The sequence below is a fragment of the Manis javanica genome, chromosome 5 (assembly GCF_040802235.1).
Source record: "Manis javanica isolate MJ-LG chromosome 5, MJ_LKY, whole genome shotgun sequence".
NCBI classification, from domain to species: Eukaryota; Metazoa; Chordata; class Mammalia; order Pholidota; family Manidae; genus Manis; species Manis javanica.
In genome coordinates this window covers 115,544,597-115,567,499 of record NC_133160.1, presented here as the reverse complement: position 1 = coordinate 115,567,499, position 22,903 = coordinate 115,544,597, and the positions used below count along the sequence as shown (strand labels likewise).

The 22,903-nt window shown below is 37.2% G+C and overlaps 1 long non-coding RNA gene across 1 annotated transcript in view; it reads right to left on the bottom strand.

Annotated features, from left to right (window-relative positions):
• Nucleotides 1–22,903, bottom strand: part of LOC140849386 (uncharacterized) — a 138,665-nt gene that overhangs the window by 95,628 nt on the left and 20,134 nt on the right. The window contains exon 2 of the long non-coding RNA XR_012131131.1: nt 11,790–11,868. This is a non-coding gene — a long non-coding RNA (uncharacterized lncRNA). The remainder of the gene's footprint in view (nt 1–11,789; nt 11,869–22,903) is intronic.

Here is a 22,903-nt window from a genome sequence, read left to right as displayed (position 1 = left end):
CCCATCCACTTAGCACATGTCCAGGCAAAGTAACCTCCCTCAGCTTCAGAGAAAATATCAGGCGAGGAGAGGCCGATCTGGCCTGTTCCACTGAAGTGGCGAGGCTGGCCCAAGGGATAAGAGCAGGGCACCCCCAGCAGATACACTCCGGCTCTGACTCCCCACTGGGAGCCTTGGGGTAGCCCCGTCGTCAGCAAGGGCCTGACTCCAACCCACTTTCAGGATGACAGACATGGAGTTTAAATAGCAAAAGTCCCCTCCCAGAGAGTGCAAGCCAACACTGACAGGGTGAAAAGGATTTTTACAACAGCTGCTCTTTCTCATAGTTTACTTCGAGGATTGTGGGCTAGAAAAATACATAAATGAATTGTCAGGAGAAGAATGTTGCATGAGGACAGAGGTGACCCTTTCACATTCTCACAGCTCTCACAGGAAGGATCTGCTTTGACGATCCACTTCAATATTTAAGTGTCCTTGACTTCAGACTGTAAAAATAGCTTACATTTATTGGACAGGTATTGTGCATCAAAGTGCAAAGCTGCTCTCATTTAATCCTCCCAACAACCTCATAGGGTAATTACTGTTATTATCTGTACTTTTTATATAGGAAAACTGAAGGTCAGGTAAGTTAAGGAATCTTCCCAAAATTATAGACTGCTTGTAAAGGTTTACATTTGGGACTGTAAACCAAATCTCTTTGAATCCAGTACTCATACACTTAATTTATATTCATGAAATTCATTAACTCATGTCCTTAGGAAAGAGAAAGTTTCAGTTAGTCAACATTTTCCATATAATTGTTCTTTAAACACCCCTTCTTTTAAGCTAAATTACATTTACTTCTTTAGCCATTCTTAATTATCTTGTTTTCTGGACTTTAACTCATCTACGTTTCTCTCTCCCAATCTCTTAATTTTCTATATTCCACAATAAAATATGTTGAACTGCTGTATATATAGATAGCATCTAATTCTTGGTAAGTCCATAAATCACAAAACTATTGTTGAAAAGCCATCCATAGGCATTTATGTTTAAATCTTAAATTAAGCTAGCCAAATAAAAGTGTCATGAAATTACTCCCAGTTTAGAAAATTATAGCCTATGGGACATAAGGCAATTTTGAAGCAGAGTAAGTTAATTACAATCTTCAGAATAACCAAATGGTGATTTGGGTGGTGAAAGTATTCTGATGGTGCTCATAAAATAGGGTAAAAAAGAAAATTCATTCTTCAACCACTACAATCAAAGAAAATTATGTTCCAAAGTTCATTTCTGTTTGCAAATGTGTGGTGAATTCTTTCAGCTCAGAATTTTTTCTCAGACTCCTTAAACTGGCAAAGTCTCTATTAATTTCATTTTGCTTTTTACAATCAGATCTAGGGCATATGACGTACATAGTGTAGCAAGTTTCAGTTTTTCTTTAAGTCTGACATGACTGTCACTTCATGGGTCTTAAACTTCAGCAGTTTCCAAAAATGTAACTGTATACTCATCAAAATCATTACTTTTTATATGCTGCTTTTAAAACTCCCTGCATTATAACCAGAATATATGAGGTTTAATGAGGGTAAGCATAAGCATGGGGTGTATGTCTGTAGAATTTAAAACTCATTCTTATATGGCCCTGAATTAGATAATTGATGCAGCTATTTGCTACCTTATAACCTGAGTGACTCAGTGTACACACCAGCTTAGTCTGCCCCTCTGGACCCCGACTTTTCCATCCCACTCTGTGCTCTTCTGACTGAGCTGTGTGTACTCCATCAGTGAGCTTCCTTGCTCTGTGGCTTTCAGTTGGTTTTGTGCAATGGAGAGCATTGATTCTATCTGTAAGTCAGTGTTTAACATCATCATATTACAGTGGTTTATTCATTCATTCATATAATAAATATCTATGGAGTACCTGCTATACGCTATATTCTGTACTAGTCATCAGAGATCCAGTGGTTGCTAGATAAATATAGAGTTTATGCCTCTTGATCCTAATATTTTACCTGCTTGACTCTCATGTTGAATTTTTCTACTGGGCTATCTGTATTAATTTTCCATTTAAAAATTAAAGACCATCAACAGATGAGTCTATAAACAAAATATAGTGTATACAAACAATGGACTATTACTCAACCATAAAAAGGAATAAAGTAATGATACACACTACAATGTGGATGGACCTTGAAAATGTTAGGCTAAATGAAGGAAGTTGGACAAAAAAGACCACATATTGTATGACTGCATCTACATGAAATATCCAAAATAGGTAAATCCAAAAAGGCAGAAAAGAGATTGGTGGTTACCAAGGGGCTAGTGAGAAAGACAAATGGAAAGTGACTGCTTAATGGGTACAAAGTTTTGTTTGGAGTAATGAAAATATTTTGTAACAATATAGAGGGAGTGTTTGTACAACATTTTGAATCTAATAAGTGCCAATGCATTGTATACTTTAAAATGGTTAATTTTATGTTGTGTGAATTGCACCTCTATAAGAAGATTTAATCAAAGCTAAGTATACTGGCCAATCAGCATTTTATCAGCAGAGATAACCCTAGATTACTGTATTAAGATAAGTTAATTCCAGTTAAAAGCAAAAATAAAAACAGAAAAATTTATACTTTAATTTGTCTATAAACTAATCTTTTGTCCCCATCACTCAAGCAGCTTTCAAATTACTGGTTTTACATTGAAATAATCTCTGATCTAAGAAATGAAGTGCTATTAAGAGGTTATGCAAGCATTCCAAGCACTATACCACATTCACCATAAATTGATACATTACCTTTTCTGGTATATCAAATACTCATGATAGTAATAAAAGATGAAGAATCACAACAGTAACATCATTATCAACAACAGTCATAACATCTAACATTTATTGAGCTTTTAGTCTGGCCAGGAATTGGGCTAAGTGCTTGACAAGTATCATTTCATTCAACCTTCGTAGTAACATATGAGGTACTTTGATTATCCTCATTTTTCAGTTGATGACACTGACACACAGCGTCAGATAACTTCACGAAGGTTAAAATCCGGTAAAAAGCAAAGCCAGGATTTCATCAGGCAATCGTCTGCCAGCAACTTTTGTGGTTAACCTCTCTGCTAAATTGCTACACATAAAACTTTGAAGGATTTGCTAATACCTATTTAGTCTTCCTGATGCCAGGCAATTCAAACACTAACAAAACCTAGTGCCTAGGCCAAAAGGTGAGAGGCGGACCATGTCCAGGGGTAGTCCAAAGTCCTGAAAAACTCAGACGCGGTATGTTAACCAGTTGATACACTCTGGAAATGTTTCTATATAGTTGTTCTTTAATTTTAAATAGATGAGCCTTAAAATATTGAAAATGAAACACTCAAACTAGGATATTAAAAATTACCCATTAATAAATACTTTTATTTAATAATTTATTTAGTAAATCACTAAAATATCAGAGTGTAATATCTAAATAGGTTCTTCAATTTAGCCACGTGCAAGTATGTCCATTAAGATACATTTATTTTTGCAATAAAGATGGGAAGGCCCACGTTCCCTAGGGCCTGTAAAGCTGCACCACTCCGGACAACCATTCTGATCTATTTCGTCCCATAGATAAAGTGTTAGTCAAGAAACAAAATGTTTTACGTATTTTATCCAAATGACTTACTAGCAAAGTTCTATTTTACCCATAGCATCAGTTCTGCATGACATATGCTATTTTAAAAAGTAGTTGTAAAATAAAACTTCCACTTCTTTATCCTTAGGAGAAATAGATCAGTATTGTTATCAAGCGTTAGTTTACTGAAACTTTTAAATTGCCAGACATGTGCAGATGGTTTTAGATCTGATTATAGAAAACAATGACATTAAAATCTTATCCCTCAGTTCATGGGAGTTAGAGCATGCAGTCTCCATGGGGAATTCATTACACTCATTGCTGTGACTATTTAAATGTGCATTTCCCATGTACATCTCACATAATGTTAAAGAAAGATTCAGAAGAAAATGTATTTAATAAGCCACATATGTCATAGTGCAAATGATAGGAAAATACTGATTACTGAGCATTCTTGGAAAATAAAAATTCTGATTAATTAAATATTCTGGATTATAAGAAATACTTCTACATTTCCATAGCAGTTGAGACACTCTTTAAGCAGTATTTGTGTTGATTTTACTGTATTTTTAACACAGCAAAGCAAAGTGATGACCTCTGAGAATTAAGAGGTTTAGAAATTTCTAAAAACTATTCTTAATATTCTCACTATGATTAGCACAAAGTAGATACGTGTCAACCCATTGGAGATGCTCTTGATGCTGGTGAATAAAGATTACAATAGATGTTACTCCCAGGATATTCCCTGAAGTTCACTGACTTCTTTATGTCCCGTTGGTCTCTTTGTCCTTGTGCTGGGAAAGAGTCTATGAAATTCTAAGTTCCTGCTTTGCTCAAAATCCCCTTCTAAGAACAACAGCCCCAAGAGATGCTTTCTGCAAAAAGTTGCTGTGATTCACACTGTATGCTGAGTGGAGCCTGCTACGGTAGCCTCAAAGAGTGCCCAAGTTAAAGGCAAGTCCCCACAGACTGCACATGGAAGAGGCTACCACCTCTGAGGTGGCTTGCATGAGCCTTGGCAGGCCGGGGGCTTCATCATGGTTAGTAACAAATAGACTGCATCATATTATTTTTCTCTCAACAAGTACTAATTTAAATTTTGGAAATTTGGGACACAAAGTGACTAGCTGAAGACTGGTGGTCCCTTGCATCTTGCAACAAAGTCTCATTACTTAGAATCACAATGCACTAGCCAAAAAAGAATAGCGAATAATTTTTGCAGGTTATATATATATATATATACTTCTGATCAATCAATTTTAGTGATTAAGAATTGAAATATAATCAACCCAGATTTTATTATGTAGGCACAAATGAGGCAGTAGAAAGAATATGGAATTTGGAATCAAAATTGTGTTTAAATCCAGATACCTTGACTTTACCATTTAATAGAACATCGGGTAGTATTAGACAAGTTATAAGGACCCTCACTGAGCCTCAGTCTCTTATGTCTAAAATGGGAATGTTTCTTACTTCACAAAATTTTACAAGGATAAGAGTCTGTCACACCAACAGAATTCCCTTCCTCATCGTCCTGATTCCCTATTTTAACTTTCAGATGTATTTATGCCCCAAGATCCAACTAACATCCTCACTGTCGAACTGAAAAAAAAAAAGCAGTTAGGTACAATTAAAGGAAAATCCTAAAGCAGACAAGAAAAAGAAAAGAGTTGAGAAAGAGAGGCAAGAGACCTACTATGGTAACAATGACTGTTTTTTTATTAATATTGGACTGTGTTCTTCATTTTATAAGTAAAATCAGGTCATACTTTCCAAGTCTAACAAAAGGAATTCAGAATGGGGAAATAATCTCTGTTGTTCTATCCACTTCCATAATAATCCAAGAAAATCAGAGAACTCAAACAAGACCAATAAATATGACATCTTAAAAACATTATTTCCCCTCAACTTTCATAAGCTCACCTTTGGTGTCAGTTAGAAATTCCTTATTTTGTCTAAATGGGCCCATCAGATTCCCCCAACTGTAAATTCATCTTGTGTTCTAAGAACAGGCTATTTTCTCCCCTGGGCCTTCACTTTCCATTTAATGCCCTCTGTTACTTTTCTCCAAAATCCCTATAACAAATATTAGCTTACATGCAAGGAAAGCGAGCAGTTTCAAAAAGGGCCAGGGGCGGCATTCTTAAAAATAACTCTGAGGAACAACACTCACTTATCCAATAAAAACATAAGCAGAATTCAGAATAGTTAGAGTGTGGGACTTGTACATTTATCTGCTCTTTGAAAAGGTAAAATAAACATGAAAAATTCCATAAAATCTTAACCAAAAGTCACCTGCCATCACCACCATCTGTCCTTTCCAATAAACACTTGCTGGCAGAGGCAGAAGGGAAATCGAAGTTTCTTTCCTCTTGAAGTGACAAGCACATTCTTTCCTCATTTGCCAAGCTGCTTTTCTCCCTCTGCAGCTCCAGCTGTTTTCAAAACCCAGACATTGTTCCCTTCGCTGGCCAGCCTCTGGCTCTAACCCTCAGCCAAAACTGTTCCTCCCAGAAATCTCCTGGGGACACTGACAGCCAGGACTTGGAAGACCGTGCCTATTTAAAGTGAGTTGGGTTTTTGGTGAGGAGAGAAAGCGGGGAGAGAAGTGACTGGGGAACACTGTGTCGGCACAAGAACCCAAAGAATTGTGTTCGGATGATGCCTGATGTTTGGGTGCTGCCAAATGATGGTGGATGATTCTCCTAGTGGCTTCCAGACTGTGGGATCTGTTCTCACTGTTCATAGAATGGGACCTCCAAGCTCTTCTGTAGAAAATTAAAAATGCTCTCAAGATAAGTGTATCTATTATGACTATAATTTCTTTCAGTTATCATATGAATGAGAAAAGCCATAGGACCATAGAATGCTTTGGGAGAGCAGGCTGCGGTTTAAACCCCATTCATTTATGTAAATAAGCTCCACAAAAGACAATGTGAATTAATTCTTCCTCAGAGAATGAATTTTTTATGTTTCTCCCAATTAATACCATTCCTCCCCTGGCTACACGTGTCATAGAGGTGAGAGAAAAGGGACCCAGAAGCACATTTGTTAATTTCCAAACTGCAGGAAATCACTGATCAGAAGAAAAGCCAAATATCTGTGATTTTTTAGAAATCCTGGTTTTAAAACAAACTGAAAGCTATCCTCTGTCCAGACTATACTGACTTGATAAGTAACCAAGAGTGAATTTAACTCCACACAGAGCTGTTACCCACTCTCGGCAGTGCTTCTTGAAGGTACGGCACATTAACCTGTCGTTACATCAGGGTAAGTTGGCCAAAGAATAACCAGCCGAATTAGTTAGGATATAGAATTGGTGATGTGTGAAAGGCACCTAAAAATAGAGGTCTGAATGGGATGGTAGTCTATTTCTCACTCTTATAACAGTATGACTGCAAATGGTCCGGCGCCAGAAGTTATGGCTCTTTCTATTTGCTCCTCCAACCCAAGGACATTTCTGTCATCCACATGGTCCCAGCTGATCTTCAGTCTAGCCAGTGAGAACAGGGAAAAGGGGAATTAAAGAGGAGAGTCCACCACTGCCCTTTAGGAGTGTGACTCAGAATTTGCACATATCATTTCCACCTACATCCCATTAACCAAAATGGGGCCAAAGGCTACTGTCTGAAAAAATGTTGTCTTTATTTTGGGTATCCATGGGCCAGTTAAATACCAAGAATTCTATTTAGTGCAGGAATAGGCAAAATATATCCATATGTCCAGAACGGTCCACTGCCTGGTTTTAAATGACACACAAGCTAAGAATGGATCTTACATTTTTAAGTGGCTGAGGAAAAAAATCAAAAGAAAAATAGTATTTTGTGATGTGAAATTCAAATTTCAGTGCCCATAAATACAATTTTATTAGAACACAGCCACACACATTCATTTAAATATTGTCCACAGCTGCTTTCATGCCACAAGGGCAGAGTTGAGTAGCTGTGATAGAGACCACATGGCCTGCAAGGCCTAAAATATGTACTATCTGGCCCCAAAGAAAAAGGGTTTACTGACCTTTGCTTTAGAAGAAAGAAAAAAACAGGTATTGATGGGTAACTAGTGAACTTGGACATATCAAAGTGATGAAACTGGGAGTAGAGGAGAGTGGGTGTTAAAAGGGGCTGTAAATGTTTTTTTTTAAAGTTCTTAATTTCTTTAAAAGTTCTTAATATAATTGTATGCATTATCCACTTATACATTAAATATTATCCCAAAACTTATTGGTTTAAAGAGTAAACATGTATTATTTGGTTTCTGTGTGTCAGGAATTCAGAAGTTGTTTATCTGGGTGGCTCTGGCTCAGAGCCTCTTATAAGGTTGTAGATAGGATGCTGGCAGATACTACAGCCTCATTTGAAGACCTAAGTAGGGCTGAGGAGCCCCTTCCTGATGAGTCATTCCCACAGCTCCTTGCAGGAGGCCTCAGTTCCTTGCTACATGGGCTTCTCCTAGCCTGGCAGCTAGCTTCCTCCAGAGAGAATTATCTGAGAGAGAGCGATAGAAACAGAGTGAGAGAACGAGAAAGAGAGAATAAGCAGGAAGTCACGGTATTTTTTATATCCAGTTTTCAAAGTCTCACTATCACATCCATTCATTCTTTTCATCAGAAGAGATTCACTCAGTCCACTCCAGCCCACACTCAGGAGAAGAGGAACTACTTTCCATCTACTGAAGGCAAGAATATCAAAGAATTAGTGGTCATTTTAAAACCATCACAACAGTATTAAAGGGGGAAAAAAGTAAATAATCTGTCTTCTGATAATGCTAAGGAGATGAGTCTGGTGATTATGAAATTAGTATAAGTTATCTGAGCAGGAAAATATAATACCAAGCTTTATTAAAAATGGCAATAATTACATTAGAGATGGTTTTAACTCTCACGCTTACTCCAGTCAACTGATAGAAGCTGCCTGGAGTACTGTGTTGAGAAGAATTCTGATTGATTGCTACCAAGTCTATAAATTTTCTATCACTAGAGTAAAAAAATATGGTAGATTTTGTCAATAATTCCATTACCTGAAAATATCATGGAGTTACTCCTAAGTGTAAGCAAATCTGGAAAAGTATTTTAGCTGGACCCATGGATACATTGAGCAAGATTTGTTTTCTGTTCAACATGAGAAAAGAATGAATATTTGGTTATCTATTCACCATCTTTTCCAGACTCTTGGCTAGTATGTCAGGGTCAGAGAAGACTGAAGCTAATAATAAGTGTTTTTAAATAGATACACTATTTCTTTCTAGATCATCTCCATTTATCATATTTCTAAACTCCAAATACCTTAATGCTAGAAATTTACTTTTGTCATAAAAATTTTCATGAAATTCCTACTTCCTTTGAACAGCAATAAAATAAATGTATAAATAATTTCCACTAAATGTTTGAAATTTTCAACTTCACTATGTTAAGAAATGGTGTCTTGCTTCTGTTTTTATTTGAACTGTTTTGCCAGAAAAAATAATTGTTCACCTTGGCAGAAGTAGAACATTGGCCAGCATGAAAAAGTACTGTATAGAATAGCATTTAGCATACCATAACACATATTTTCTTACTCTCACAAATCTAGTTTTAAAATCTTAATTTTTTTATAGCTCTGGCCTCAATACTCCAGAATTTTAAGTTTTTTTTTCAACTTTGTAGCATATAAAAGTACATGTGTGAGCTTTTACTGCCAAGAAAAGTTTTCTTAACATTATTGCATTTCTACTTGGAATTCTGGCTTCATTTTGCACAGACCATGCTGAATGCCTTCTTCTCCAGAACACAGAAATACATTATTACAGTCACTTATCTCCCTACTAATGCCTTAAACTTCTCTTTGACTCTCTTTGACACCCAAAGAGCACTTTTCATTCCTCTCATTTTTTCTTTCTTAGTTACAATACTAATTCCATGTTACCAACTTTCTAGTATTCATCTTCTACATATGACTGGTAGGTAGAACAAATACTGGGTAATTCTCATTTTTAACACATTCATCTGTCTAGTGAACCTAAGATGGTTCCTCCAAAACAGATCCCCCAAATATAATGACTCAAAGTACCATCTATGAAGAATATTTCAAGTTACCCATAAAAGTACATACCTCCCAATATCAGGCCATGGGGAAATGGTTTAATATGCATAATACAATGACTAGTATGTTGCCATGTAAAATACTTACAGACTGTATAAGAACATGGGAAAATGTTTTTGATTTAATATTAAGCATATTGCAACTTGAGGAAAATGGCAGCATTAGACAAAAATTAGAAGGTAATATGCAATAATGATGGTAACTGTGGTAGAAGGTCTGTTGTGTATTTGTTCAGTTCCTTTATTTTGTATTGTCTGGTTATTCTTCAATGTGCATGTGTTATTTCCATAATTGTAAAAGAGAGGGGTAAAAATAATATTTAATGAAGAGTATGTTCTTTCTAGCACCTTCTTTTTCTGTACTTTTTCCTGCTTGGGGGGTCTTCTCTGAGATACTCAGCAGCCTCCTCTGTCCCCCAAATTCCTCACTCTGCCACTTCCCTAAACAAGGGAGCCCACTCCTAGTCACAGGTCTTTCCCACCATTCCAATCTCATCAGCTTGTCAGAGTCCCATTTCTGCTGACCCTTTTTACTGGATGGGTGCTTTTTAACTACCTATTTTCACTTGGACACTCTAATAACCTATGTGAGGCTCTATTCACCAGCTATAAATGATGATGATACTTCTTCTTATGGTCACTGTGAGGATTGAAGACAGTAACATAATATAAAGCACTCAAATTGTGGTGGTGATCACAGAGTTTCCCCATTACACAATACCAGTAACAGCATTAATAGTATTTCTCCCAAATACATATATGCACATTTTAACAAGCTTTTGGTCAAAAGAACTTTGAGGCAACAACACAAACCCATGAGAAAGTTACTTGAACCAGATTCAAAGACAAGGAATGTTAGCTGAGGAAAATGAGGTTCAAAGAGGCTAAGAGATCTTACTGAATCCTCCAGCTAGTTAATGGCAAACACAGACAGGAACCCCAACCTGCAGGGTTCCTGAAAAAGTGGTGCTGTCTGCATATGGACATCCCCATCAGTGCTCAGTGCTTGCCTAGATAACTTAACAGTACAGCTGTCTGCTTAGAAGAAATCCCTTCTTTGTTTTTCCTGATTGCTATTTATCTCCGTCCCATAACTCCATGGACATTTGACCAACCGCAATGCAAGAACAACTTCGTTTTGCCTTTGACTGGTAGCACATATGAATTGCTAATCCTTTCTTAAACCCCTAGGTTGCCTCTCTCATACTCTCATGGACTCCCATTTCCTCCAGAGGGCTCATTATATAAAGGGCCCAGTCCCTCTGTGGAGCTCTTTCTTCACAAACAGTTCAGTGTGAAAAGTGATGACCACTCCTAACTTTGCCCTCCTGGTTACCTCCATCTATCCATTGGCTTTAATTTTAAGGTAAGATTACCATCCGGTTTTTTCCAACCTTTTGTAGAAAGATTGGAAGGGAAGGGGTGAGTTTTATTGGATGAGAGGAAGGTTCCTACAACGCCCACACAAAGGGGTAATGTGGGAAAGCCAAAGCAAGCAAAGGGGTTGAAAAGCAGCTGGAACACGGCCAGGAAAGAAGCTGACACCTTACGCTTCCCATGAACTTTTCTGCTATGCCCAAGCCAGAGGATCCTACATGATCAGAAACTATTGGAAACCTAGTTTCAAACTCACTGGAAAGATGATACAAAAAATGGCTAACAGGGAAGGTTTTACTTCGATTAATTGATTAATTAATGACTACATTTCAACAACTCAAGCTTACTTTGTGGATGCAAATATATGAGTAATACCTAAAACCACAAACCCAGGAGCAATAAAAGACCTTAGGTTGAGAGTTCTGCTGTCAGAATTATCCTGATTTTCCTCTGAGCAACCAGGGAGATGAAAATAAAGAAACCAATAGGAAAACTCATAAATCTGTGACTCTGGAGGGAGAGGGTCACATTCTATTGAAAGAAAGGGCACTTCCCCTGGATCTGGTAGGAATTGCTTTCTGTGATGTGCAGGGAAGTGAGTCCAGAGTAGAAAGGTCCTTTTCAACTCGTGTCTGGACCCATCTACCTCTCCTGCTGGCTTTCCCACACATTACCACTGCTTTACCCATGGTGGCTCCACATGCCAAGCCACCTCTGGAATAGAATTATGCTTCTGATGGACTTACTTAGCTTCCAAGCAGCTCTCCAACTTGTGATGAATACCCAGGGACTCAGTTGAACCCCTAATTTTTATTGACTCAGAGCCTGAAATAAAGCAGAAAACACACAAAATTATCAAGGCGTTTGGCCAATTCTCTGGCTATGAGTTAGCAATTTCTTTCCTCTAAAATTCTAACTTTCTCCTTGTGAGATAATAAATTTGTGTTGTTTTAAGTTACCCAGTGAGTGGTACTTTGAGGGAACTAATATAGTGATTGATCACCAAAATTTGTTTAAAGATCTATCAACTTATTTGTTAAACAAAGAATTGTAAACTACCTCACTTTGAAAAACATTTGTCACCCACTTTAGAGTCATTCATTTTCTCAATTTCTGGGATGAATTCCACAAAAAGACTGGACTCATCAAAACTTCTCAAAGAACTACTAACTTTACCCCTTAGTCTTATTTAGGGCATCCTTGTTTAGAGAATTTAGGTTAGATAAAACTAGGGCAAAGCCAACTCTAAATAATGGAAATTAAATGTTTTAGTTTCCCTCCCTCCCCACTGGTTATGTCAAGGTATGATTTTTTTTTAATTGAGATGTGATTGACATACAACATTATATTAGTTTCAGGTGTACAACATAATGACTCAGTATTTGTATACATTGTGAAGATCACCACAAGTCTAGTTAACATCTGTTACCATATATAGTTACAAAAATTTTTTCTTATGATGTGAACTTTAAAGATCTACTCTGTTAGCAATTTTCAAATATGCCCTACAGTTTTAACTAATCTTAACTATATTCACCATCCTGTACATTACATCCTCGTGACTTATTTATTTTATAACAGGAAATTTGGACCTTTTGACCCCCTCACCCATTTTGCTCTCCCTACACACTCCTCTCTGGCATTTGTTCTCTGTGTATAAATACAACTTGGGTTTTTGTTTGTTTGTTTGTTTTGTCTTTTAGATTGCACAATAAATGAGATCATGGTATTCATTTTATCTTTCTCTGTGTGATTCATTTCCCTTAGCATAATGCCCTTCAAGTCCATCCATCTTGTTGCAAATGACAAGATTATGTACTATTTTTTAAAGAGTAATATCATAACTCTCATACAAATATAAAGTTAACACATGTCAAAAATTATATTTAATTAATTCATGAAGGAACCAATAATATGTAAAAATGACTGCTGCAAAAGATAATTCAAATAGACACATATAGAGGCAATCAGGAATGCTAAAATGAGTTTGCTAGTAGATGCATAGAGTGGAATTGATTGCATCTTCACTGGACAAAATGTATTAGCATTTCTACCATAAGAATCACCATCAGTTTTCCATCAGTCAATCAGGATCGCTGAGATAAACTTGCTGATAGATCCAATACTTGTAAACTCCATACTAAGAACAGGACTGCCGGAGACCAAAGGGCCCTCACCCACAAAATGGCGTACTCCCCGCTTCTCTTCCAGGTCCTCTGCTCCCGCCGGCGCCAACCAAGGCCTAATCACCCCTCTACACCTTCCCGCCCGCGCCACCTAAGGTCCAATTGTCTTTTTACCCACCCCTTCCTTGCTGACCTGTATAAATTAAGCCTGCAAACAATAAACTGTGCCAGCTTGATCAGACACCCTGTCTTGCTGGTCGTTCTTTGTGTCCCTTGCTTGTTTCATTTCTGCAGGCGTCTCCGGCTACACTCCACGTTCGTCCCGCGGGTCGGGGCACAGGACCAATTACTTCACTAGACAAATCTATTTACATTTCTATGAACAGACATCATTTGCATCACTATCAGTTTTTCACAACTTAAAGAGCTATAAAATAGTTCAAAGACAAACTGTAGATTCAAATACCCCCGTAACACACAAAAAAACTGTTAGATGCAGCCAAGAATTCCATTTAAGCTGGCAAGTTTATAATGCTGCTTAAGTCACAGACCCAGTAACGTGTCCCTAGCAGTGGCCAGGTGCCAAAGAAATCCAGAACTATTCTCCGTCCCCATTTCCTATTTTTCCCTATCTTTCTGTTCCTGCCATAGAGAGATTCCTGTTCTGAGGAAGAAATCTACAAATGTATGACCTAGTATTCTTACTGCTTCCTGCCCTTTGTCACTGGGGAGAAGGGTGCCAGAGTAAGAAGCAGTGGAAAGGAAGACCCGTTAGTGTGCACACGAGGCAGGAGAAAACTCTGAGCGCAGGACTGTACGGATGGACAGCAAGGAACATAAAGGCCAAAGGAAGGGGCAGGTCAAGCCTTGACTTTCTTGACTGTGCATTTGAGAGGAAAGGGAGACAGAGAGACAGAGGTGGGGAGAAGAAGAGAAAGAGAGGGCAATTTGTCATTCAGTCATCTTTCTATTCTCAGGCTTAATTGTCAGCAGAGATTCTAAAGTTTTTTCCACAGTGAGTGCGGGTACATAGTCAGAACTTAGTGATTTGACATAGATGTGGATGTATCAAGATAATGGGGTCAAACAGGGAGGAAATATAAGGTGTTAAGGGGAAAAAAACAGCTATGCAAAAATTTTTTTTTCAAATTTATGGATAAACCCTGTTGACATAGACTGGTAATTACCAAACTCATTGAAAAACAAGGTTGAAAGTTACCTATCAAAAACAGCTAATTACTTCTTTGTTCCTTTTCTTTTTCTTCTTGCACTTAATGCTACAGTAAATAGATGTGTGTACATAAATGTTTCCATATATTAGATAACTTTCTTACAAACAATTACTGAAAGTGGAAACTATGACAAACCGTATGAAACACAAAGAATTTTGTGCATATTGAACCATCTAAATTTCCCACACCATGTAGGACATCTTATTATGTCCTTTAAATGAATGAGGCCCAGTTTAGTGTTGTCTTGTCTAAGTGAAAAATAAAGCTAAGATGTGAACTGATTCAATAATCAGCCTGTTCTTCCCTAAAAAATGCACAGTACTAACTTTTACTCTGTCTCAGTTTTGGGGGCCCTGGAAATAATAAATGAGTATCACAGGGAAGCATTAGCTTGGAATATACCAAGGCAGAGAAGTGGTGGTAGCAAGCTCTAGAAACAGACCAGAAGTTCTAATTTGAATTGTTCTAGATCTTTGATTAAGAATCAGAAACAACTATCTTGTAACAAATTCTCTCTGTTAGTAGGGATTATTGCTCAAAACATAGTAGGAAGAATAACTACGGGGAGATTTGGTGACAAAACAATTAGGGGAAATTGCCTTAAATCAGTATTAAATCAAGGTGCATGCACAATAACGCAAAATAAAGGCATTAACCAAGAATCAAAAAGCAAAGGATAGCATCTGTCAAAAGATTTTTTAAAAAGTCCTGAAACAGCCAGGTGGAGAAAGACAAGTACCAAATGATTTCACTCGTATGTGGAGTATAAGAACAAATGAAAACTGAAGGAACAAAACAGCAGCAGAAGCACAGAACCCAAGAATGGACTAACAGTTACCAAAGGGAAAGGGACTAGGGAGGATGGGTGGGAAGGGAAGGATAAGGGCAGGAAGAAAACAAAGGGGGCATTACAATTAGCATGTATAGTGTTGGGGGGGCCACAGGGAGGGCTGTGCAACACAGAGAAGACAAGTAGTGATTTTACAGTATCTTACTATGCTGATGGACAGTGACTGTGAATGGGGATATGGGGGGGACTTGGTGAAGGGGGGAGCCTAGTAAACATAATGTCCTTCATGTAATTGTAGATTAATGATACCAAAATAATAAATAAATAAATAAATAAATAAATAAATAAATAAATAAATAAATAAATAAATAAAATAAAATAAAAAGTCCTGGTATCACCTGAGTGAGGCTACCTCAAGTTTCTCAGCTTGTCAAAACTATTAAGTCATAGAAGCTGCTTTTATGACACAAGGACCTCTGTTTTATAGTTTGTGAGTAAACCTGATGCACATCAATAGCATGCCCTCGTGATTCTTGTTTCATTGTGAAAGTGTGTTTCCTGCTCTGAATGAATCATCCTGCATTTTAGTTCACAGAGTTCCCATGTGTTTAGATTAAGTATGTAAAAGAATTGCCTGAGTCACACACTTAATTTGGTGCAATAAAAATGCACATGGCAACAGAACAAGGTCATACCACAAACTTTACACTCAGACATGATGGGGGAAATGCAATGTCTTATTTTAAAACTGATCTAAGCCTCCATGCTAATTAAAACATCCCTTCCTGTTTAACTATTTTCTTCAGTTAGCCCTGTGTTTTTAGAAAGCTTCTCTTCCCCTTTTTCCTCTCCAATATGTTGTTGCAGGTATGAGGGAAATCAAGGGATTTTAACTACTGGAGAAAAGTAGTTAAACTACTACTTGTTTTTCATCTGTAGGTCTTTATGCCTCTTCTTGGTACCTGGGTTTATGAAGTAGGTGGTTATGGCTTGGCCCTGGGCATTGATGTCTACTGAAATGTGGCTGGTCACTCCTAGCCCTGCAGAGCATCATACAGACACCTTCCACTGAAGCAGAGGATGCAGACATTGGTTTGTTCTCAGGAAGCTCCCATACACTTTTTCCCGAGCCTGTGTCCTCAGTTCACTCATTGTCCTCACATCTCCTGCACTGTGGAATCAGGCACAATACCTCAGGTTGATTTCTCCAGACACCGTCCTATACCTGTGTTTCTTTCCTCTTGTTAGATATGATTTACATTGTTAGATATGGCTCATTGATAGATATGGCTCACATTGTTAGATATGGCTTAAACCAAAAGCCAGGCTTTATTGTATAAAGACCTGCACAAATGGCCCAGATGCTTTGTGATTCCCCATACCTATCCAGATGGTTTATGGCCTTCCCTCAAGACTCAAACCCAAAAGAGAGTATAACAAGTTTACAGGCATCTGACCAACCTGCCCTTCTTTCTCCTCTCTTCAAATATTCCATACTTCCATCAGTTCTAACACATTATTTCACATTTTAATATTATTTATATGTATTTTTGTAGATGTGCAAGAAATTCCCTGGGACAAACACCCAAGAATATGCTAGGCCATAGGGCCTAAAAGCAATGAACACTCCACGTATCTATAGGAGAGCATTAAAGTACAGATCACTACATATCCTGTCTAACATTTTGTATGCATATTTCTACTCTTTGCTGTTCTGATAAGTTTAACATGGCATCTTACTGTTTTAATTTATTTTGTCTGATTACAGCATTCTAGGTCTCTCTTTAAGAATTTATTAGCCATTCAGACTTCCCTTTTTATATTGCTTTTTCATATCCTTACCCTGTTTCTTCATTGGGTTTCTTGTCCTCTTATGTCGATGCTGTTCATGTTTTTCTATACATATTTTTGTCTACTAGATTTAGAATTTTTAACTTTCACAATGATATCAATTTATGCAGAATTTCCTCTGGACACAGTGTAAAGTAGGAATCCAAATTTCATTTTCTTCATGAGTGAGATTTTCTAATGCTACTAAAATAATCTGTTCTTCCATCATCTTTTAATATTTCATTTTATCTATCTGCTGTATAAGTTCCCCATATACACAATTCAATTTTGGAGGCTTTATTCTATTCCACTGATCTGTCTGTCTGCTCCACAACCAATCATATTTTTGACCATATATTGGTCAAGTGTCTTAATATCTGATATAATAAATACTCTTTTTTCTCTTCTTTTTCAAATGTGGCTTAGCTATTCATGAACTTTTATTTTCATAAAAAAAATTTAAAAGGAGTTTCCATGTTCTTCAAAAAATGTAGGTAGAATTTTGACTAGAATTACATTGAATTTGTAAAGTCATTGAGGAAAATTAATATCTTTACTACATTAAATCAGTCTCTCCATTTATTAAAACTTCTCATTTATTTTTAATGGAGTTTTAATATTTCCCCACGGAGATATTGGCTTTCTTTTTTAGGTTGGTTCCTAAAAATGTATTCATTTTGGGTGATATTATGAATAACATTATTTCAATTATATTTTATAGTTGATAATCATTGGTATAGGAAACTACTATTGACTTTTATAAGTTGGTCTTATATCCAAAACTTTGCTAACATCTTTTTACTTCTAATAGTTTTCTTTTAATTCTGTTGGAATTCCTATGCATATAATCATTTCACTGACACTGTGTGAAACTAACATTCAGCACCATGTTGGTGCTGAGTCATAGGCCTGGAGAAAAACTGCATATCCTCCCTTTTCCCTCAAACCATATACTCAAAATCATTCACAGCTGTTAGTAAGAAATCTTTTTTTTTTTGGTATCATTAATCTACAATTACATGCAGAACATTATGTTCAATAGGCTCTCCCCTTCACCAAGTCCCCCCAACTAACCCCTTTACAGTCACTGTCCATCTGCATAGTAAAATGCTGTAAAATCACTACTTGACTTCTCTGTGTTGCACAGCCCTCCCCATGACCCCCACGCACTATACATGCTAATCGTAATGCCCCCTTTCTTTATCCCCGCCCTTATCCCTCCCTTCCCACGCATCCTCCTCAGTCCCTTTCCCTTTGGTAACTATTAGTCCATTCTTGGGTTCTGTGATTCTTCTGATGTTTTGTTCCTTCAGTTTTCCTTGGTTCTTATACTCCACATATGAGTGAAATCATTTGGTACTTGTCTTTCTCCGCCTGGCTTATTTCACTGAGCTTAATACCCTCTAGCTCCATCCATGTTGTTGCAAGTAGTAGTATCTGTTTTTTTTCTTACGGCTGAGTAATATTCCATTGTGCATATGTACCACATCTTCTTTATCCATTCATCTACTGATGGACATTTAGGTTGCTTCCATATCTTGGCTATTGTAAATAGTGCTGCGATAAACATAGGGGTCCATATGTCTTTTTCAAACTGGAGTGCTGCATTCTTAGGGTAAATTCCTAGAAGTAGAATTCATGGGTCAAATGGTATTTCTATTTTGAGCATTCTGATGAACCTCCATACTGCTTTCCACAATGGTTGAACTAATTTGCATTCCCACCAGCAGTGTAGGAGGGTTCCCCTTTCTCCACAAGCTCGCCAACATTTGTTGTTGTTTGTCTTTTCGATGATGGCGATCCTTACTGGTGTGAGGTGATATCTCATTGTGGTTTTAATTTGCATTTCTCTGATGATTAGCGATGTGGAGCATCTTTTCATGTGCCTGCTGGCCATCTGAATTTCTTCTTTAGAGAACTGTCTACTCAGCTCCTCTGCCCATTTTTTAACTGGATTATTTGCTTTTTATTTGTTGAGGTGTGTGAGCTCTTTATAGATTTTGGATGTCAATCCTTTATCATATCTGTCATTTATGAATATATTCTCCCATACAGTAGGATACCTTTTTGTTCCATTGATGGTGTCCTTTGCTGTGCAGAAGCTTTTTAGCCTGATATAGTCCCACTCGTTCATTTTTGCCTTTGTTTCCCTTGCCCGGGAGATACATTCATGAAGAAGTCACTTGTGTTTATGTCCATGAGATTTTTGCCTATGTTTTTTTCTAAGAGTTTTATGGTTTCATGACTCACATTCAGGTCTTTGATCCATTTTGAATTTATTTTTGTGTATGGGGTTAGACAGTGATCCAGTTTCATTCTCCTACATGTAGCTGTCCAGTTTTGCCAGCACCATCTGTTGAAGAGACTGTCATTTCCCCATTGTATGTCCATGGCCCCTTTATCAAATATTAATTGGCCATATATGTTTGGGTTAATGTCTGGAGTCTCTATTCTGTTCCACTGGTCTGTGGCTCTGTTTTTGTGCCAGTACCAAATTGTCTTGATTACTGTGGCTTTGTAGTAGAGCTTGAAGTTGGGGAATGAGATGCCCCCAACTTTATTCTTCCTTCTCAGGATTGCTTTGGTTATTCGGGGTCTTTGGTGTTTCCATATGAATTTTTGAACTATTTGTTCCAGTTCATTGAAGAATGCTGTTGGTAATTTGATAGGGATTGCATCGAATCTGTATATTGTTTTGGGCAGGATGGCTATTTTGTCGATATTAATTCTTCCTAGCCAGGAGCATGGGATGAGTCTCCATTTGTTAGTGTCCTCTTTAATTTCACTTAAGAGTGTCTTCTGGTTTTTAAGGGTATAGGTCTTTAACTTCCTTGGTTAGGTTTATTCCTAGGTATTTTATTATTTTTGATGCTATTGTGAATGGAATTGTCTTCCTGATTTCTCTTTCTATTAGTTCATTGTTAGTGTATAGGAGAGCCACAGATTTCTGTGTGTTAATTTTGTATCCTGCAACTTTGCTGAATTCCGATACTAGTTCTAGTAGTTTTGCAGTGGAGTCTTTAGGGTTTTTTATGTACAATATCATGTCATCTGCAAATAGTGACAGTTTGACTTCTTCTTTACCAATCTAGATTCCTTGTATTTCTTTGTTTTGTCTAATTGCCATGGCTAGGACCTCCAGTACTATGTTGAATAACAGTGGGGATAGTGGGCATTCCTGTCTTGTTCCCGATCTCAGAGGAAAAGCTTTCAGCCTCTCGCTGTTCAGTATAATGTTGGCTGTGGGTTTATCATATATGGCCTTTGTTATGTCAAGGTACTTGCTCTCTATGCCCATTTTGTTGAGAGTTTTTGTCATGAATGGATGTTAACTTTTGTCAAATGCTTCTATAGCATCTATAGAGATGATTATGTGGTTTTTGTCCTTCTTTTCGCTTATGTGGTGGATGATGTTGATGGATTTTCAAATGTTGTACCATCCTTGCATCACTGGGATGAACCCCACTTGGTCATGGTGTATGATCCTCTTGATGTATTTTTGAATTTGGTTTGCTAATATTTTGTTGAGTATTTTTGCATCTACGTTCATCAGGGATATTGGTCTGTAGTTTTCTTTTTTGGTGGGGTCTTTGCCTGGTTTTGGTTTTAAGGTAATGTTGGCTTCATAGAATGAGTTTGGGAGTATTCCCTCCTCTTCTATTTTTTGGAAAACTTTAAGGAGAATGGGTATTATGTCTTCTCTGTATGTCTGATAAAATTCTGAGGTAAGTCCATCTGGCCCGGGGATTTTGTTGTTTGGTAGTTTTTTGATTACTGATTCAATTTCATTCCTGGTAATTGTTCTGTTTAGATTTTCTGTTTCTTTCTGGGTCAGTCTTGGAAGGTTGTATTTTTCTAGGAAATTGTCCATTTCTTCTTGGTTTTCCAGCTTGTTAACATGTAGTTTTTTATAGTATTCTCTAAAAATTCTTTGTATTTCTGTGGGGTCTGTCTTGATGTTTCCTTTCTCGTTTCTGATTCTGTTGATGTGTGTTGATTCTCTTTTTCTCTTAATAAGTCTGGCTAGAGGTTTATCTATTTTGTTTATTTTCTCAAAGTCCAGCTCTTGGTTTCATTGATTTATTTCTATTGATTTATTCTTCTCAATTTTATTTATTTCTTCTCTGATCTTTATTATGTTCCTCCTTGTGCTGACCTTAGGCCTCATTTGTTCTTCTTTCTCTAATTTTGATAATTGTGACATTAGACAATTCATTTGTGATTGTTCTTCCTTCTTTAAATATGCCTGGATTGCTATATACTTTTCTCTTAAGACTGCTTTTGCTGCATCCCACAGAAGTTGGGGCTTTGTGTTGTTGTTGTCATTTGTTTCCACATGTTGCTGGATCTCCATTTTAATTTGGTCGTTGATCCATTGATTATTTAGGAGCATGTTGTTAAGCCTCCATGTGTTTGTGAGCATTTTTGCTTTCTTTGTACAATTTATTTCTAGTTTTATACCTTTGTGGTCTGAAAAGCTGGTTGGTAGGATTTCAATCTTTTAGAATTTACTGAGGCTCTTTTTGTGCCCTAGTATGTGGTCTATTCTGGAGAATGTTCCATGTGCACTTGAGAAGAATGTGTATCCTGTTGCTTTTGGATGTAGATTTCTATAGATGTCTATTAGGTCCATCTGCTCTACTGTGTTGTTCAGTGCCTCTGTGTCCTTACTTATTTTCTGTCTGGTGGATCTGTCCTTTGGAGTGAGTGGTTTGTTAAAGTCTCCCAAAATGAATGCATTGCATTCTATTTCCTCCTTTAATTCTGTTAGTATTTGTTTCACATATATTGGTGCTCCTGTATTGAGTGCATATATATTTATAATGGTTATATCCTCTTGTTGGACTGAGCCCTTTATCATTATGTAATGTCCTTCTTTATCTCTTGTTACTTTGTTTATTTTTGAAGTCTATTTTGTCTGATACTAGTATTGCAACACCTGCTTTTTTCTCTCTGTTGTTTGCATGAAATATCTTTTTCCATCCCTTGACTTTTAATCTGTGCATGTCTTTGGGTTTGAGGTGAGTCTCTTGTAACCAGCATATAGATGGGTGTTGCTTTTTTATCCATTCTATTACTCTTTGTCTTTTGATTGGTGCATTCAGTCCATTTACATTTAGGGTGATTATTGAAAGATATGTACTTATTGCCATTTCAGGCTTTAGATTCGTGGTTACCAAAGGTTCATGGTTAGCTTCTTTACTACCTTACTGTCTAACTTAACTTGCTTATTAAGCTATTATAAACATAGTCTGATGATTATTTCTCTCCCTTCTTGTTCCTCCTCCTCCATTCTTCATATGTTGGGTGTTTTGTTCTGTGCTCTTTTTAGGAGTGCTCCCATCTAGAGCAGTCCCTCTAAGATACCCTGTAGAGGTGGTTTGTGGGAGGCAAATTCCCTCAACTTTTGCTTGTCTGGGAATTGTTTAATCCCTCCTTCATATTGAAATGATAATCGTGCTGGATACAGTATCCTTGGTTCAAGGCCCTTCTGTTTCATTGCGTTAAATATATCATGCCATTCTCTTCTGGCCTGTAAGGTTTCTGTTGAGAAGTCTGATGATAGCATGAACGGTTTTCCTTTGTAGGTGACCTTTTTTCTCTCTCTGGATGCCTTTAATACTCTGTCCTTGTCCTTGATCTTTCCCATTTTAATTATTATATATCTTGGTGTTGTCCACTTTGGGTTCCATCTCTCAGGAGTTCTGTGTGCCTCCATAGTCTGAGCAACTATTTCCTCCCCCAGTTTGGGGAAGTTCTCAGCAATTATTTCTTCAAAGACACTTTCTATCCCTTTTTCTCTCTCTTCTTCTTGTACCCCTAAAAGCAGATAGTGTTCCTTTTGGATTGGTCACACAGTTCTCTTAATATTGTTTCATTCC